This window comes from Misgurnus anguillicaudatus, chromosome 8 (assembly GCF_027580225.2).
Source record: "Misgurnus anguillicaudatus chromosome 8, ASM2758022v2, whole genome shotgun sequence".
In the NCBI taxonomy this organism is placed as follows: Eukaryota; Metazoa; Chordata; class Actinopteri; order Cypriniformes; family Cobitidae; genus Misgurnus; species Misgurnus anguillicaudatus.
The window spans coordinates 45,420,298-45,433,306 of record NC_073344.2 but is presented as its reverse complement, the minus strand read 5'-3'; positions in this window follow the sequence as shown (position 1 = coordinate 45,433,306).

The following is a 13,009-nucleotide window of genomic DNA, read 5'->3' as shown; positions in this document are numbered from 1 at the left end:
GTCTCATTCACAACAGAATGTCCAAAAAACTTGTAATATGTTAAATTGAAAGTTTAATTATGTATTTTCTTGCAGCCTTGCGCTACGTCCGTGTATATGAGCCAGTGAACAGTATCCCAGCTAACAATTTTTGGTTCCCAAAACGTTTTCTTAAAGTTAGTTTTTGGTTCTAAAAAGTTCCCCTAATGTTAGTTTTTGGTTCCCATAATGTTATTTTTTTAGGTTTGTTTTAGTTTTTGGTTCCCATAATGTTATTTTTTTAGGTTTGTTTTTGTTTAGCCAGAAAAGTTTTCTTTACAGAAATAGAACGTTATTTTTAGGTTAGTTTAACCTTATTCTAACGTTAGGTTTTAGGTTAGAATAATATTAGGAAAACGTTAGAAAAACATTAAACTAACCTAAAACTAACGTTCTTCTAACATTATTATAAGGTTAAAATAACGTTATGAAAATGTTAGAAAAACTTTAAACTAACCTAAAACTAACGTTAGGGGAACGTTAAACTAACCTAAAAATATTTCTATTTACGCAAAGAAAACTTTCCTGGCTAACCAAAACAAACCTTAAAAAAATTACGTTATGGGAACCAAAAACTAATGTTAAGGGAACCAAACATTTTGCTGGGAGTATGCACGGTTGACATGGAACAAAAACAATTTAATGATCTACAGGACAGTGCGCGTTGCCGCGGCTCTGTGCACACACTGAAAGAGCGCGCAGAGCTCGAGACTCTAGCTGCAGTGAAGTACAGCACGTCTATTGGTACATTTGTGTTTTTATCTATCATATCTATCCAAAATAAGTTCAACACATTTCCATCTAAAAAGAAATAAACCAGTATATTAATAACAACATTTATAACAATTAAATTATTTTATTACTGAAAAAATGTCTATTGAAACATTAGATGAATGTATTATAACACAGGTTATTTTAAATAAAAATACCTCAACCCACCACACATTGAATTTAGATAGCATTGTATTTTATCAAATATATAAATAACTAGTGACTTCAACACAATAAAGAAGACTTATAACAGATATTTAATGAAAATGAATAAACATTTAATTTACTTTGGATTAAAAAATCTTACCACAGCAGTTAGCCGCCTCTCCATTATTACAATAATCAAAAACATCCTCTACGTCCTCTCTTCATATCACTATCACTAAAATATATATTAGTTCTCACATATAAGTTACTAAATGAAGAAAGAAAATAAACTGCTAGAATAAATGTTAGACTGAGGTAAAACTTATTGACAAATAAATAAACATTTAATTCACTTTAGGTTAACAGATCAGTTTAACGTTAGCCGAATTGCTCTCAGTTTTTACAACAATCAAAAGCTTCTAATATCATATTCTCCTTCATGGAAATCATTAAAATATATTTTCGTTTTCACATATTAAAGTTACTAATGAAGAATCGCTAAAATAATGTTAGACTCTGAAGTAAAAACCAAATGCCAAATAAATAAACATTTCATTTACTTTAGGTAAAAAGATCTTACCACAGTTAGGCGGCTATTCGTTTATTTGACAATAAAAAATTTCTAACATCATATTCTCCTCATATTCTCCTCAAATCGATCGGAAATCACTCATATATAAATTTTTCTCACATATTTAAGTTACTTAATCAAGAAAGAAAGAGAAAAAAGAAACGCTAATAAAATGTATGTCTCTGAGGAAAGAAAACCGTTAACGACTGTTATTTTTTAAATTATGCAAATTCGCGTACAAGAGAAAGCAGGTGCTGGTGAACAGTGCGAGGTAAGCGCGAGCAGAGGAGCACGCGCATAACAGACGTGCTCACTTAAGGAATAATGAGTTTAATTATGCTTTCTCTTAATTTCCTACAAAAAAATATAATCAAAAAATAACCATTAGAGAACGTTAGGTATAAGTTATTTTTAGGTTATTTAAAAATAACCACCCTGCAATGTTATGGGAACGTTATTTTATGGTTCCAAAAAAATACCCAAAAAATAACGTTCTGTATAAGTTATTTTTAGGTTATTTTAAAAATAACCACCCTGCACCGTTATGGGAACATTATTTTATAATTCCAAAAATAACCAAAAAATAACGTTCTGTATAAGTTATTTTTAGGTTATTTAAAAATAACCACCCTGCAACGTTATGGGAACGTTATTTTATGGTTGTAAAAAATAAAACGTAAAAAGAACGTTCCCAGAATGTTATTATTTGGTTCCCAAAAAAATAACCAAAATATAACCAAAAACTAACGTTAGGGGAACGTTCTGTGCTTGCTGGTATACGCGTGATGACCTTTGTTGGACTTTAAGGCGTCCATTGCATGTTCATAATTAGAGGAAAGACACGGTATTAAAAAAATAAGCTATTTATTGATCAGATATGAAAAAGTTTTACAGCGCTGGGTTGTTTCAAGGCCCCATGTGGCAAGCAACCAACCCCAGCTTACGGAAATACATGAATATTTATATGATATGTGACGTCGTTCTTTCTTCAAATCTCTCCTCCCCATAACAGGCGGTTCTCATCTCATTATCTGACTCCATTACTACACCCTGCTTCGGCCTGTGGGGTTATATAACACACAAACATACAGAACACCTTGTGCCCTAGAGCATTTTATCCTTATATGGCGATGTCTTATTACAGGGCAATCTTCTACATTATTCATGGGCACAAAGGCATAATCATTTATATATTTTAATACATTAATATTCATGACAACATTTAATGTTTTAAATCTAAACACTTCTATATGTAATAATATGGACATGAATGATTATTAGTGAATTAATATCAAAAGCATGTATTTCTTTTGTCTGTGTGCTTTCTCCTTCAAGGATTGTTCTTATTTTGGCTATCACCAGCAGCTGCAAGGTCGGTCCTACGTTCAACCGAAACCACGACCTTGCAGCACACAGACAGACAACCCTCATATTTTCAGCACAGGAATCAATTTTGTAAAGGCACACATAAGCTGAATTATAATAATATGATTAGTAGAATACATTTGAACAACATAAAATTCCACACCTTGCACCTTAAATTACCCTAAATTTTTGGTCATACAGATAAAAGTAAAACAAAACTTCGAAACGGTAAATTGTGTATTTTTATTTGTGTAAACTCACAATAAAAAGAAAACATTGTGCTCATTTAAAATCATTAAAAACATGACATGGCTTCTGCTGCTTTGGTTTTAGAGCGCGTCACAAAAAAAGAACAGAAACTCAAATAATTCGTTTTGTCAATCTGATAATTATTTAAGTAATTTAACATATTTTGTGTAGGCTTATTTATTTTATTTTAATTTCTCAAAACAAAGACGTAGCCTAATCATCATCTGTTGATTTAAGTCTATTTGTGCATGAAACTAAACACCAGGAGGAAATTATGATATTTTAGGAGATTTATTTATAAATGAGTGAACAACGCGAATCCAAAAAGGATTTTATGTATTTAAGACAAGCCAGTCTGATAGGGCCGAGATTATATCTTTATTTTACGAGCTAGCTGCTGCTGTGGGTTTTGTCTAGAAGGGATACTCCAAATGCCAAAAAGTTAGAATTAGATTTGGAGGTAGGATTAGGATGAAAACAGCGGCTCTGTCTAAATGAGATACAAATGCATCTTAAATCCTGTGAAATGTTGTGTTTAGAGGTTTGGGTGAAGGATGAGGGATTAAGCAGTGCTAATCTGGCGAAATTTGTTTGCTGTATACGTTCTATCCACAACCGCAGGGGTGGCGGGAATGTTATATGCATGGTGGGTCGCCATGGTAGAATGTATATAGCTGAAACACTGATAAACCATAGCATACAGAACTTACCTGGAAGGTTGAATAGGCAAAATTAACCAAACAAGCCAACTAGCGTGAAGTTCGCATACTCGTCATTCCACATTACAGAATCCATTGAATAACATAATTACAGAAGCAGGATATGGCGGACTCTCGCGACTGTAGACGATAATGATGTCTCTTGCCTAATAAATGTCTAAATTAATTTATGCTGACTTACAAGGTGCACCTGATTGTAAGACGCAGCACCAGTCAAGATATGCAAAAATATGCGGCTTATAGACCGAAACACACATATACCCTCATATATACACATGCATTACAGTATATTTCACCAGTGCCCTAGAATTACAAAATCTGTAACCTCTTGTAACGTTTAACCCAAAGTCATATGAAATCATATGGGAACACTGGGGAAACGTTATGTGTTTTCTGGAGTGAAGGTGTTGATTTTCTTAATATTTATATTCTTATATTCATTATGTATTGCCCTCCGATATGTATTTGCTGATTTTGAATGAATTTGAAACCACCAATAGCACGAGAAATGCAGATAACAATTGTTTATTTTTTTTAAGCACATGTTGTCTTCACCACGGAACAAACCGAGTCTGCTTATGTCGATGGGGTGATGTAAAGGGGGATTCTTAGGACCATGATAATGGCCAGTAAACTTTTCCTCAGCCATGTACTTTGACTTAGCAACTCCACTCAGCTAGGCCCTCTCTTTCTCATTTTTTCTTTAATCTGAGTTTTTAGTGCGTTCATGGCATGAGCAGTGCACTTTAGAAGAGATTGAGGTGTATTTACTGCTATTTGCTATAACATCTGCATGTGTGCAGTTTCTTACTATAAATGTAGTTTACATAATGTGCCGCTGGAGCAATACTATACAGATTTACGTTCCCTGTTTAGTGTTATGATTGTGATGCGAAGTCAGCCCTTATATGCTGTTTTAATTAACATAGCCTGTATAAGGTAATAAACACAAACTAAAAATCCTATCAGTTACACACTCTAATGTTTTGTCACACAATATGCTAAGGATATATTTTTTGCATCCAAGAATCGAGTTGATTGTGATGAGGCTGGCCAAATGAAGGCCAAACTAGTCTGGTAATTTATATTGAAGCTTCTTACCTTGCATACTATGGAGGGATTTTTTGGTCAGATTGTAAACTAAAAGTCTAAAAGTCTTGAATGAAAACTAAAAGTCTAAATTTGAAACTAAAAGTCGAAGTCGAAAACTAAAAGTCAAAGTTGAAAATTAAAATGACGGTAAAATGGACGAGGGAAAGGTGTTGGTGGAGGAAGATGCTTCTCCATCGTTACTGGAAGCCTTTTCCAGGGCCTGTTTCAACAAAGATGTTAGCTCTGGCTTTGCCATTATTAACTCTTTCACCGCCAGCGTTTTAAAAAAAAAGTTGCCAGCCACCGCCAACGTTTTTCATGATTTTCACAAAAGTTTAATGCCTTCCAGAAAATGTTCTTCTTCAAATATATAAACATACAATATACCAAATGAAAGAACAGACCCTCTGCTTTCAAAAAAAAAAAAAAAAAAAAAACGTTTCATCCTACCTTCAGTAGTTCTTTTGTAATAAGCTTTTGAATATGGGTAGGTTTATGCAAAAAAACCACATTTTGAGCAAAAAGCAGAGATAATTAAATTTTTGTGACGGACTTTTCATAGAGATCTCATTCAGAGCAATCTTTAAAACAGACATGGACATGCAGCAGCTTGCCATAGGGCAATACTTCTGGTTTTAAAAAGTTGCGGAAGGGCACCACCTAGTGGATAATAGTGGTATTGCGGAAAGACGGAAATACTCGTCAATGGCGGGGAAAGAGTAAAAGGGATAGTTCACCCAAAGATGAAAACTCAGTCATCATTTACCGACTTTCATGCTATTACAAAGCTGTATAAATTTCTTTGTTCTGATGAACACAAAAGAAGAAAATTTGAGAAATGTTTATAACCAAACCATTTGTGGACCCCATTTGCTTTATATTAGGAATAAAGCATACTATGAAAGCAAATGGGGTCCATGAATGGTTTGGTTACAAACATTCCTCAAAATATCTTCATTTCTGTTCATCATAACAAATATATTTTTGCGGGTTTGTTACAACATGAGAGTGAGTAAATGATGACAGAATTTTTATTTTTGGGTGAACTATCCCTTTAATGCATGGCAGAGCACGCCAACTTTCACTTTGAAGAGAACGGTCTGCCAGTGTTTGCCTTAGTACTGGGAGCTCCCTCTGCTGTCTATAAGGTATGATTGTGCACCAGCCATTTCAAACCCAGCCTCCAGTATCTGGACTAGGGCTGTTCCGAATACTATTATTTGAGGTTCGAAACTCTAGTAGAAATCAAATCAAAGATTCGAAGCTTCGGAAGGAGGGGCTTGAACATATTTTTCTCTTTAATAAAGGCAGGAATCTGTGTGTGTATATGTATGTGTGTGTGTCTGTCTGTCTACAGTTTTATTATGTGGCGTATGTGTTGCTGCGGACCCAAGGGAGAGCAGTGCCTTTTTCGTGCAATATGGACATGTGACACATTTAGAATTGATAAACTTAGTACAGAACAGCGCAAGCCGGAAGCGGCATACCTCAATTTTGCCTATTAATTGTAATTGAGGAATGATTATATTAACTACTATTTCAGTAAACTATTTAATTAATAAATTCACAATAAAAATAGATTAAAGTGATGTGAGGACAGTGAAGTTGTAGAGTTAAAATCTTTGTCAATCATTCTTATAGTGTTTTATCTTACTCAGGCAATCAGTACAGGTCATTACTGGTTTACTTTTGCTAATAAAGTAGCATGCATTTATAAAACATTGCAGGATAATCATTAATTAATTCTGTGACTTAATTAAAATAAAATTTACTTGAATTAATTAATCATTAAAAAAACTTTAGTTTACTCAAATAACCAAAATAACTTATCAATATTGGCAGCTTTAGATGTGTATATTTATTATTTTGATATTATGATCATTTTCTGATCTGAAATGTTCTCTTATTCCGTTATCTTGCAGTTTAATTGAATTAAATAACATTAATGCTTGTATTTATTTCAATTTCGCATATGAAAAGATTTATAAATGGGCAAATGACATAAAGAAATGATGTTAACTCATTCACCGCCAGCCTTTTTGAGAAAAGTTGCCCACCTGCATTTTTGTGATTTTAACAAAAGTTTCACAAAATTCCTTGCAGGAAAAATCATTTTCTATAAATATATAAACATACAAATTATATCAAATTAAAGAACACACCCTCTGCTTTCAAACAAACAATAAACAAACAAACAAACAAACAAAATGGGGAAAAAACGTTTCATTATATATTTACTTTTTCTACTTAATTTAACCACTGAAATATGGATATTTCTCTTCAAAAATACAAAATTTTGAGCAAAAAGCTTAAAAAATTGCGTTTTTGTAAACGAATTTATGTTAGAGATCAGACTCAGAATGACTATCAAACATAAAGGCAGTTAAAATAAAACATTAACTCTTATTAACTTCCGTTTTTGATCAATTCGATTTGGCGCCATCTGGTGGATAAAAGCGGTATTACACTTTCACTTTGAAATTCATCCAAAAAGGCATATTTATTAGTTAAATATGAACTCATAAATGACGAGATAACTCGTCAATGGCGGTGAATGAGTTAAATGTATTTTCTTTAATGTTAAATAAGATTAACTCATGTTTTTCATTTTATTTTGTTGTGTTATTGTATTAGGATGCATTTATGTTAATACATTTGTTTTTGTGCATATAGATGCCTCGTACAAAACATTCCCAGCGCTCACAGGCGGCCAAGAAGAGGATGGCGGACAGGATGGCGGCTGTTCCTGAAGAGGCTCTGCCACCTCTTAAAAAATTGGCAGAATTAACTGAACGTTGTGTATATCACAACGGCCAAATATACCATCCTAAATACGTTCCTAAATACGTTCCTAAATACAATCCTGACTACAAACCTGACTATGATCCTGAATACAATCCTAAATACAAGTATGAACAAATGAAAGTTGTTTTTAATTTGTGTCCACAGACATCTTGCATTACAGGATCTTTCCATCAAGGTCATTCCCGTTTTGGCATCAACAAGTTCAAGCAATGTGGGGCAAACAGTTTAATTGCAGTTATGATGTGTAAATTGAAAACGGTGTTGTAGTGGACCGCAAGTGACTTGGATGCAGTTCTGGTAAATGGAGACAAGTTGTACAGTGCCATGAGAGATGCTGGAAAAATCAACGATCCTGTTCGAGGCTTCATACGTGTTCATGAGCTGCCCGATACACACACACTGAATAATTGTGATTTTTCAATAAACTATGGTGAATCATTTACTGGACTGTTTGGTGTTAATGAATATGATAAAGAGCTGAAAGGGGTTGCCATGCCATTTCATGAAGCAGTAAATCTAGCATTCCAGAGTTTTGATGCATGTTTGGTAACTATTGGTATAAACACATGTGCAGTTGTCAGAGAAGGGTCCTGGTATGCAGTAATTGATCCACATTCACGATCCAGTGATGGAACATGTGTAGAAGCGGGTAAGAGTATAATGATGTTGCATCCTAACATGGAGTCTCTGTTCATTCATTTTGGAAAACTTGGTGTGTCATTGAATGCAAATTTTCTTGATTTTGAGGTAACAGGGGTAAAAGCAATTATGATTGGTGGGAATCAGAGATGGGGACTCGAGTTTGAGACTCGGACTCGAGTGCGACTTAAGTCGCAAACACAGTGACTTCAGACTCGACTTGAGACTCGACCCTCAAAGACTTCAGACTCGACTCGTACTCTATCCGCGCGACTCGTGCACAATGTTTATTTTTAGGAAACGTCTGATGAGCTCGCTGTCATAGCTCCCTCCGTTACCTAAAACCTGCCCACGACGTAACACGTGACGTATCTGATCCGCGCGCGCGGCCACGAACATACATGTCGACTGTACCTGCAGGCAGCCGCTGCTGTGGCATTCATCTAAAGCTTTCGGTAGAGCTGTGACGGATCCGTGGTTCGGCTCGCATGTGATTTGCGGAATATGCAATTTAAATAGGGTAAGTTTATCATTAACGTGTTTCTAAGGCTTGCAATTGTTTAAATGGTTAAACAATTTAACCGCAAAAAGGCGCTCAAGTGAGCAGATTTCTGTACGCACATGCGGTTCAGTGTATCCGGTCCAGCTCCAGACAGGTCCAGAGTTGCGCTACTTTGTGTCATACTGTACTTGCCGAACTGCGCGATCCGATCGGCATATGAAATCAAATTAATACTATAGCGGATCTAGAGTGACTGGGGAACAGACTGCTGTGGCGCCACAAGAACCCACAGGCAAGTGACAACAAAGTACAGCGAGAGCGATTTCAGTTATCACATGGAGAAATCTGCTTTGAATCGCTCTCGCGGTACTTTGACATCACCAAGAGGTCTGCTTAGCGCCAAATGAACTCGAACCTGCAGTGTAGCTGCTCACGCGACACTGTAAAAAAACAGGAGTTGTCCATCTGGAGAAGTGAACGAGTGGAGCAGTGCTTCAACATGAAATCCGAGAGTTAACAACGCACATGTGAGTAAACAACATTTAAATCATCAGTCCAGTTTAATAGATAAGGTTTCAAGTGCAATAAAATAAGCCCGTGATTATATCCTGATGGTTTTTAGCTGCCTTCAGCATGTTTGCTTGTACTTCACAGTGTTAAACTTCCCTTCTCTGTGTTCATTTATATATCTACGTTCAAGATGTATATGATCTTAAACTTCTGTGAGGAAATTCATGTCTGCGTTGATGTTCAGTTCAGACTTGCAAATTAAATATAATTTTCTTCACTTTGGTTTTGGTGTCTAATATTAGGCTACATGATGGTCTTGTAATAATAAAAGTAAAAGCCTATTTTCATTTTTAGACAATGCTTGTATTATATGCAAAAAATAAGCTTTTTATATCAATGACTATGCAAATTAGAGTTAATTCATGGTAATCTTAAATGTGTATTAATTAAAAACATTTACACCATTAAATTACACATGGTAATGTTATCAATAGTTGTCAGATAATAGCTATTGAAAGAGTGGATATTTTTCTTCTTCAATGCATGTGTTAGCCACGGATTGAAGATTGTAAACAGTTTATTTAAATGTAATAAACAGTTGAGTAAGTTTTGGCCCCGAGTTAGATGTTAATTAACACTAAACCAGTCTAAAAATCAGTCCAGTTTCCCCAGCTGTAAACCCATTGGCTGTTAAACTCTTTTTTTTTCTTATAATAAACTGACATGTTGATAACACATTCAGTTTATGTGTTTATGAGTACACTTTCAGAATGCTCTGTTACATGAAGATCCATACTGTATGCATCTGTGAGTGTGGTGGTGCGTTGCGCTGGGACCAGTGAGCATAAGGGTGAGAGGGAAAAATCACAGTATACTCACTACAAAAATCTAGACTACACCACTGACCTTACTTAATGTGCAACTTTGTTTTTTTTTATAAATGTTTATAATTTATTTTTGTTATTAGAATTTTATTTGTTACAACGAGACTTGAGACTTGACTTGGACTCGAGCCCAGAGACTTCAGACTTGACTTGGACTCAAGCTCAAAGACTTCAGACTTGACTTGGACTCGAGGTCAAAGACTTCAGACTTGACTCGGACTCGAGCTCAGAGACTTGTGAACATCTCTGGTGGGAATAGGCTACATAATCATCCTGTGTCATGTCCAAAAATTGAGAAATCTGTTTCAGCAGAGAAAATCAGTAAAGGTCCAGAATTAAAAATGGAAATTGATGTTAACAGTAGTCTGTCTTTCAGTGATGTCATATGTACAGATAAAATATCTGTAAATGAAACACATGCTCAAAAGAAACCTGAAATAACTTCTATATGCTCAACAAATGAAAATGATGTTGAATTGATTTCAGAAATTAAGAGTATTACTTTTAAGTTTAACCCATTAACACTACAGCAACAAAAAATTCTGTGTTCAAAGCTAAATATTGTTAACATTGTAAGAGAACAGAATAATGTAATTAATGCTGTTAAAATGTCTGAGCCTTGTGAAATCAAAAGTATTCTTGCTGATGGTAATTGCTATTTTTGAGGGGTAGCTTTTGCTATTAGTGGAAGTGAAAAAGAACAAAGAAAACTGAGACGAGCAGTTGTAACACATATACTGCACAATGAGGAAAAATACACTCAGTATCTCAGAGAAGGATATAGTTCTGAATCAGAGTATATTATCACATCAAGAATGAAATATGTTGGTGTTTGGGCTACAGAACTCGAGATTCAAGCAACTTTAGATTTAATTGGTGTAGACATTTTTACATACAGTCAAGGTAAATGGCTTAAATATTCATCCTCGAAGATCATATCTAATAAGCACAACAATGAAAACACAGGGATTTATTTAAAACATGTAAATGCCTGTCATTATGAAGTTATCCAGTGTGTAAAAAGTATGGACGGTTCTTGTGCTTTATTTTGTAAAGCATCATATGAAAGTTCAAAGCATAATATATCTTCAAGTACAGTCTCAGACCCACGTAAGCTATATAGACTAAAATGTAAATATAAAAGTAATGATGATTTACAAAAGAAAATGAAAATGAATGTAAACCAAAGATATCATGAGGACGAAACGTACAAAAAGAAATTAATGACATCCAGCACTGATAAGTATAACCAAAATGAACAGCATAAAGAAAAAGTAAAGAAATATAGTATTGATAGGTACAACACAGATGAAGTACACAGAGAGACTTTAAAAAAGTTTAGTGTCCAAAAGTATAAATTAAATGAAGAAAACAAACAGTCTTTGATTAATTATAATACCAAAAAGTATGAATCAAATGAAGAACACAGACAGTCTTTGAAATGTTACAGTATTGAAAAATACCGTAAAGATCATCTACACAAGAATATGGTGATAAATTATAACAAACAGAAATATAAAAATGATAATAGTTTTGTCAATAGTATTAAAACAAGAAATGCTGAAAAACGACTTCAGGCACAGAAAAAAAGAAAGGACATTGATTATGTGATTGAACAATTTAAAGAAAAAATATCTACGGGTCCTGATTATATTTGTGCAATTTGTCATTGCTCCTGTTTTAAAATGCAGGTCAAACCTTGGAATTTGAATAAATATTTTCAGAAATCATTAGATATTGGTTACATTGTTGAAAAGTATGTAACATTAAATTATGCTCATAAATGTAATGAAAACTGTAATGAAGACTGCATGTATAGAAATAGCCCTGCAGAATCTTTGTGGATTTGTTATACATGTGATAGAAAAATTTGTGAAGCTAAAATGCCTGCTGAAAGTGTAGCAAATAATCTTGCTCTGGATCCTTCCTGTTCCTGATCAATTGAGCTGTTTAAACTCTCTTGAGCAACATCTTATAGCAAAGCATATTCCATTTCAAAAGATTTTAGCTCTACCTCGAGGAGGTCAAAATGGCATTCATGGCCCGGTCACTTGTATCCCATCTAATGTTACAGATGTGGTGAATGTTTTACCAAGATCAGAAAATGATGATTTGATGATACGAGTAAAGCTAAAAAGGAAATTAACTTATAAAGGACACTATGAATATCAATTTGTACATACACATAAGATTAAATCAGCATTGACATATTTAAAAGAAAATAACAAATTATATAAAGATGTAAACTTTAATGAAAGTTGGATTAATCCTCTTAGTAAAACAGAAGAACAGTTCAATGATACAAGTGATAATCATCATTTAGACGTTTCTCAAGAAATGTGTGTTGAGGATAAACTTAATAATGAAAATGAAGATAAAGAGTTCAATGATGAAACACTTCATGATCGACAGCAACATGGTTTATTTATGGATTCATGTTTACAGCCAGTAGACATTGCACAAGAGGTTTTAGATCAACATTTTGATGGCATTATGTCACTTGCACCAGCAGAGGGCAATAATCCAGTAAGAGTTTTAATGGATGAAACAAATGAAGCAAAATGTTTTCCAGTTCTTTTTCCAAAAGGAACAGGAACATTTCATGATACACGACCTGAAAAAATAACACTGTCTAGATATTTAAATACTAGAATTCTGAATGCTGATGGACGTTTTGCTCAAAATGTGGATTACATCTCTTTTATGGACAATATTTGTCTGAGCTATATCAAGTTAT